This window comes from Neolamprologus brichardi, chromosome 6 (genome assembly GCF_056152115.1).
Source record: "Neolamprologus brichardi isolate AB-2024 chromosome 6, ASM5615211v1, whole genome shotgun sequence".
In the NCBI taxonomy this organism is placed as follows: domain Eukaryota; kingdom Metazoa; phylum Chordata; class Actinopteri; order Cichliformes; family Cichlidae; genus Neolamprologus; species Neolamprologus brichardi.
The window spans coordinates 8,025,075-8,032,926 of record NC_142109.1 but is presented as its reverse complement, the minus strand read 5'-3'; positions in this window follow the sequence as shown (position 1 = coordinate 8,032,926).

Sequence of the window (7,852 nt, the reverse complement as noted above, 5' to 3'; positions counted from 1 at the left end):
TGCATTAAGTTTCTAATGAATACTGACTACTCCCGTGCAGTGTGTCAAGTGCATTGTTTAGAACACTGCAATAAACAACTGATACTGGGAAGAAAGTATGGGTGGGCTGTGAGAGGCACTGACTCTCACATAAGCTGTTTTTTTTTTTTTGTTTTGTTTTTCTCATTTCTATATTATCAGGTCCCAAAGCTAATTACTCTTACAGCTGAATCAAACAGCCCGTGTTACTGCAAATATTTATCATGCAAATATAATATGATCCATTTTGTAACCAGATACAGTGCAGATGGCTGTGTCTAAGTGAAGGTGTGCCCTCAATGTGGCTCAGGCAGGTCCGCGAGTCAGTAGGTTTAACAAAAACAGAAAAAGTCTGTAATTACGAGCAACCCACATCCTAATTAAGTTAATGTCATGAGGAAGCATATTCAGACATTTTGATAACCTGTAAGCTATAAATGCAAAAGTCTGTAGTGCAGTCCTGTGAAATACTAAGTACAGCCTCACTGCTTCCATAGGAATTAAGAGGGCAATAGCAGCCAGGTGCTGTTAGTTAAATGTACTTGATTAACTGAAAATCAGAGTGTGATCACCTCTGTAGAAGCAGATGTGTGAACAGTTTGCTGGTCTGGAGGAGACGTAGAGCCACAGCCTGCAGGAGTCGACACCCAAATTCAGCCCAAGAGCGTGCAATGTTCAGAGAGGGAATAAAAGCAGCAAGAGCTCCAGTGCTTAGCAAATTTATTAGGCCGTCAACCAATGTAAGGTTTATGCCACTAAGTTAACAGTATTGGTAAATAATTTTTATGTTTTTGTAATGGTTAAACCACCAGTATGTGCAAGCTCTTTAATCAAAGTTTTTAAAGCAAAAATATGATTATTGTTGTAAATTAATTTTCAGATTTACTGCTTTACAAAAATGGAAAGAAACATAGTAAAGCAAATATTATTTTTTGATTAAGATGCCAAAATAGAGGTATTTACTCGTATTCCTGCACAGAAAGATGTGTTTTTGCGGTTGAATGTTATTCTTGATTAATCGCTGGCTTCTAGCTCAATTTTGTTAAAAAGCTAAACTAAACTTGAAACCTGTTGGTTATTTGCCTAATAAATAAGTTTAGTTTGAAACAAGTTTTTGACAGATTTCCAAAATATCTGGTTTCTATTAACATTGTTTAGCACTGTACATCTCAGAAACGACTTCAAGTAGGCCTCAAGTAGCATGTTACATGTTAAAGTTTCTGACAGTGAAATCAGAGAATGGCTGAACAGGTACAACTTGTTTGGATGGGTTGCCAGGAAAACGCCTACTTTCTCTAAAATGAACATGACAGCACATCTTAGGTTTGCAAAGTTATATCACAACAAATCACAAGAGTTCTGGATCAATGTCTTTTGCACAGAAGATAACAAAGGGGAGATATTTAGCTGTAATGCACATCATGTTTGGCCAGAAGAAAACACAGCCTATCAGCACCTCTGCCACCTGTTAGACATGGAGATGGAAGGATGATAATTTGGACTTGTCCCAAAGGACCTGGGCACCTTCCAGTCACTGAGATGATCATGACCTCTGCTGTATACCAAAATTTTGAAAAATGTGAGAGCATCTGTCTGACAGCTGAAGGTTGGCGGAAAATAAATCATCTGTCAGGACAATAATCTCAAGCACAGCAGCAAATCTAAAAGAGAATGAAGGAAAAAGAGAAGAATTAAACATCTGTTTGTAAGAGTCTTTCTCCTGAATTTAATATATACCAATCTACACTATCATACATATGAGCATCCCCAAACATGAGTGTGCATCTCAGACAGATGAACAAACAGTCCTTATCTCGCCCAGGGCACTGAAAGGGCTAGAGCCAGCTGTGTTTTTGATTGATAATATGGTGCTATATTATTATTATTATTATTATTATTTATTTATTTATTTATTTTTAAATTTCCCCCAGTAAGAGGAACGCTGCAGCAGAAGTAATCATTGTTGCTTTTTTGTAAGATTAAGCAAAAACTACCTAGCTAACAGAGGAGAGGTGGGAGCAGAATAAAAACAAAGATAATTTGGTGCACTCTCATGCTGCTGAAAAGTTTCCAAGGGGAGCCACAATAAAGTGAGTCATCGTTTTTGATCTAATTATGCTAATAGAATTACAATGGCAAGTCTAACAGTAATTGTTTACACATATAATGTTTCATGTGTACGTCTTAGTTTAGCTTGTTAGCATGCTAACGTTTGTTTATTCGCACAAAGACAAAAGCAGCTGATGCAAATGTTTGTTGCTGCTTGTTTTGCAGATATTGTGGCATGAAATTGTCAGTGAAATTCATTTTGACCAATTTAATTTGCTGATGATGATAGATTTAAAATAAAAACTCAGATTTCACTCACTGGCACCTTTGCCTTGCAAACAATGACAAACAAAATAAGAGCCGCTTTCTCTTTTTGCATTGTTTGTTTTGCCATTGTTTGCAAAAGGTCTCGTATCTGTGACTCTTCCCTCAGTTTGCAGGTTCATGCCAGAGTACATGCTCATATCTTTGTAGAATTATCCTGGGTATGTTCTCTGTTTCTGCTCTGCCTTCCTCTAAAGGTCATAAACAGTTTTACAGTTTGCCTTTTAAAGATATTACCAGGAGAACCAGGCACTGTTTATAGATTTGTGGGCAGACACATCAAACTTAATGTCAAATCTAAGAGAAATAGCAAGAATTGTCTCTGAAAAAAATTGTGCAGTATAACTAGGATGTTGGATACAGTGTAGTGATGGTAATTAATCATAATAAGGACCTCCAGTTCACGTTTTCTGTCTCTTTTTCTGCTCATTACACTTGTGCTGAACTGTTGTTGTGACCCTGGCAGTCGTTATCTACACCGCATTCTGCTAAAACTCACAAATTGCATTACCTCCAGCTCTCTGGTGCCCCAGCCAGTGAGACCTACTGACAAGCTTGTGGTGCTTATACAGGAAGGAAGGATTGGCTGTTTTCAGCCTCAATAGTGTGTTATTAGTTCAATACCAATTAGACTATGTAGCTAGTCATTTTAATGAGAGACATACAGTGATGCCTCATTATGACATATCTACCATCAGGTGAAATTTGTATGGTATAGAAAAGGTTTCATTTCCCATCGATTCTTTTTTTAAAATATCAGTGACTTCCAGATGATTCTTCATGGCATATGAAGGTTTTGAAAATCTGTCTTTCAGAGCTCACAGTTTTAAATGTTTAGCCAGAAACAACATCATCTAAATCAAGAGAATATTTACAGCAGTAATAAAATGGTGTTGTCTACATAAAAACATAGCCTCTGATGTTTTAATTGCCCCCAAGGCAATGTCTAATTAAACCTCTGTGGGCACTGCAGCCCATTGGTTTCCAGCCAAAGGACTTACAAGCACATACACACCGTTCTGCCACCCAGGATTGTACACTCATTCAGGTTTAAATGTCACAGGCCTGTGAAACAATTACATCCACAGGCGCATGTGCACACAGTCCCCAGGGTCAGGATTAGCATCCATTGGTGTGGCTCCATATCTGACCTTTATGAGTGGCTAAGTAGCGCTCTCCGGGGTCTCATTTGTCTCACTTTAACTGAACAATGGCCTCAATCCCCTCACGACTGCAGCTTTCTCTCTCTGCAGAATGAACATTCAGAGCCTGAAATTGTTGGGCTTAAGAGCACACCAAGGACTCGAGGTCCACTTATACGTGGATGAAATAACCATTAAAGGTGTGAAAATTTGGTTCCAAAATGTAACATTAAGCAAGCAAACCACTGTCGAAAGTGACAATTTGTAAGAAGGCATTTAGTTCCTGGTTATTAAGGACCCTTTATGGCTACATCAGGAAATATTTTTTCAATATAACTTCTGCTCACCTGTAACCTGGCTTTAACATGTAAGTTGAATAAAATATAAATGGTTGAAGCCTCCAGTGCACATATAGATGACTGACTGAGACTGAGTTGTAGATACAATCAGAATTATGTAAAATGATCTAGGAAATGGACTCAATTCTGGATTTTACAAAAAAGGATTAAGGAATTTATAATATAATACAGATAGTATCATCTCTTCTTGCAGCAAACCAGTGAGTAGAGCTCAGACAAAAAAACATGCAAGAAAATGACTAAGAAAAAAGCTTTTAGTGCCTTAAAACGCCGCTCCTAAAAAATATACACATGGTGTAATAATGTGATGAAAGCAATAAATAGTGAAAGAGTACAATCATTACAGTATGACAAGCTTTATTAGAACAAGACACGGTGGAAAACAAAAGGTTAGCTTGTCCATGTGTGGGTGTGAGTGGGCATACAGTACTACATGGACATCAGCGTTATGAGGTTCTTCATCAACTGGCATCACGACTACATTATCATCCTTGGCTTTATGGTCGTAATACGCATCAATTGCACTAATAAGCATTTAGAGCCCTGAAGATTGTCTTCAGTGTTAACCCTGTAAGACCCAAGCAATCAAACAACTGAGATGTTTATTAACCCTTATAACAAAATCCACATTTTTTTTGCTGTATCATGTTGTGTATGATATATTTTTATTATGTATTTATTATATATTTTTTGTATCACATTTGATACATTAGGCATTTTTGGCAACTTTTTGTTAACAACAATGTTAATTTTAGACAAAAAAAGGAGTTTTGTCCATAACATTTTGAAATTAGGGCAAGTATTGACCATGTTGATGATATAGAGACCTCAGAAACTCATGTATCAAAAATGATACAATGGGCATTATAGGGTTAATGTTAACAGTTTGAAATAGTTAACAGAGTTAACCGTGATTCCATGAGATTGATTCATTAAAACTGGGTGAACAGCAACAAATACATTGGACCGACATGTATTCTATGTATGACAAAGCCTTAATATGGTAAGTTTTCTAACCGCAATGAACAAGGGCACTCTCATTTACTTTCCATTAACCACACATAAAATGTCCAAGTACAAAAAAAGTACAAAACGCATTAAATTCAACTGAGTCCGCAAAAAAGACACTATTTAACCAAAATATATTTTGAACAATCATTGTGGATGCTGACCAAAGATTTTCTCCTCAAAAGGAACTAGATCAGAAATTCAAGGTGAAACAATCCAGCATCACACAACAAATAAGGCAACTTAAAGAAAAGCTATATTTGTCCCGTTAATCATTTTTCCGTCCTACAGAGTTACCTCGTGTGGTCTCATCTTCTGTGATGGCAACCACTACTCGAACTGTTTAATTCCAGCTAAAAAACACTAATAACCCCTGTATAAACACATTTGACTTGTGCTATGTCACATTAATGAAAATGTCAGTGCTTTACTGTGACAAGTCTAATATTCTGCTGTGAAGTAACCCCAAAGTAAGAATAAAATCCGGATATTGTACTAACATTACATAAAATACATACTGAATATTTATCTTGTTGTTTTTTGTTGTTCTTTGCATAATTTTCAAGCACATCTATTAAAAGTGGAGGGGAATGCACTGAGCTGACTAAAACTGACTGAAAGACACCGAGTGTGGTATTTGCTTCATAACAAATTAGAGCCAAAAAAAATGAAATCAAAAATGACCACAGAGTTGGACGCACTTGTGCGATGGTGACAATAAGCAATTACAAGCCTCGCCAAGCTGGTATGTTTTTGTATAGTTGAAGCCTTTCTGCTATTTTATCCATACCCTCTAGCTATGTGCCAGTTTATAGCATTTCCAGATGCCTTCTCTTTTGTCACACATAGTTAATAGATGCACACACCGATGATTTATTTATTTATTTATATCTATTGTTACAACAATGGCAATATGTTTTGGAGGACATGTATTTCTCCCACAGATTGTGTGTGTGTGAATGTGTATTATACAAGTGTGGCAGGCGCTTATGTGAATGGGGGTTCAGTAATGAGAAATGCTTATCAACCCTCTACAGCCCGTCAGCTTGCTGCCATTAGCTGTTACCCCAACAATCTTACAGGTAGGCTAAGAGTCCTCATATTGATTCCAGACATTGCTGTTTGTCCCCTGCAGAAGGGCAGCAATCAGCAAATGGATTTAGTTGATTGGGATTACGGGAAGTAATTTGTGGAGGAAATAAGTGGGTATTTTTAAGGAGTCTAATAATGTGGTGGAATTAGTTCTCCTAATACCTGGAATGAAGTTGCTGTTTGAATGGAAATGGCTGTTTATGCGATTGGTTTGGGAAGGAGAAAGAGAATGCCTGGTCTTAGAGTTGGAAAGCTGAGAAACAGTTTGTTGAGCTGAAGAGAGGGAAGTACGGGATGGAAAAAGGCGAAAGCCTGAGTGAACAACAGATTTCATAGCAGTTATTCCTCTCCAAACACTCACATTTGTTTGGTACTTCCAATCAGTGGTGTATAATCCTTTGCTACTTTCCATATCACTGGGTGGCTTTCGCTGCAGAGAGGTGCATTTAAGCATAACGCTAACAAGAACCTTGACAATTAGTTTGGGGGGGGGGGGGGGGGGCAGAGAGGCAGCAGGGCAGAGTAAAGATGTGAATGGAAATTGGGGGAAAGTAGAAGAACAGCAGACAGGCGAGGAGGCGGTAGCTGTGTGACTCTAAAAAGCTCCAATTACTTTTCATTCTTTTTTCCTCTCAATGATCAGTGCTTAAGAGAAAGCTGATCCAGGTTCTGTTACACTAATGAGTCATGTTTGATTCAGCTCTTTGTCTATTACAGAAAAGACCTCGGTAACTGAATGGGACTGTGGGACTGTTCATTGCTTTGATGGTCAGTTTTCGTTTTTCCATCAGAAAAACTGCATCAGAAAGACCGCAGTGATACAGCATGTTGTTTCAGTGATATTATACAGCGTGAGCCCAGGTTACTTCAACTGCATTCGCCTGAAGTAGGCCCGTTTAGCTAGTGAACAGCAGAGACAGCAGCCAATATAAATTATTAGGTATAATAATACAGCAGTTCAGTCAAAGATAGACTGTTGATAACATTTTTGATAGGGGGACACATTTATTTTATTGAAAAGCTTTTATTATGAAATTATTTGGATTGACAAAAATGTTAGTATTAAGCTAAAACTGTCTTGCTACATAGCTTTACTGTATTCGCTTAAAACTTTGCTTGGACAGGACTTTTTGACACAAAAAAATGCTATTCTGCGGAAGTGTTGACTTTACTTTATGACTGAAAAAAGTGCAAAACATTAATTTTTAGTCTTGATGTAGAAAAACTGTATAACTAGCTTGGCTAAAAGCTAGCTAAGCCATTTTAGCAGTGACTAGAGTAGTTTATGTGATTCAGTTTGGTTAAATTAGGGTAAAATAATCAGCTTTTAAGAAGGCATAAAGTAATTGTACTGCAGCCTTTCTGTCTTTTCCACTTTGAAAACTTTAAACTATTAATTGTTTCTTCTTGACTTTATTATCTCTATAATTACATTACTACTGCCAGCCTTTGTAGAGCAGTTTAATTGTAAATCCATTACACTGTATTTTAAATATATGTTGACTGTAGTAAAACGTTGGTTTGCTTCATTCTCTTTGCAGGTACATTGATGTTGGACAAATCTAATCCATTCAGTTGCTAATTCTGTGTGTTTTTTTAAGGGATGATCTTATTGGGTTTGATACCAGCTGCCACAGAGGATTGAGAGTGTGACAGTGAAACATGTATATGTGATTTTGGGGCCGATGACAGACAGACAGAAGGTCTCCTTGAGAGGACATAGAACTTTAACAGGATTGGAAATGGTACCGACCAGCTGTAAGAGGTAAGAGAGAAAGAGCAGGGGATGAGAGTCAAAGTGTGAAGAAGGAGGGGTGGCTATGCGAAGAGTAGTTGTCATTTAGTCACAAAGTTGACCAA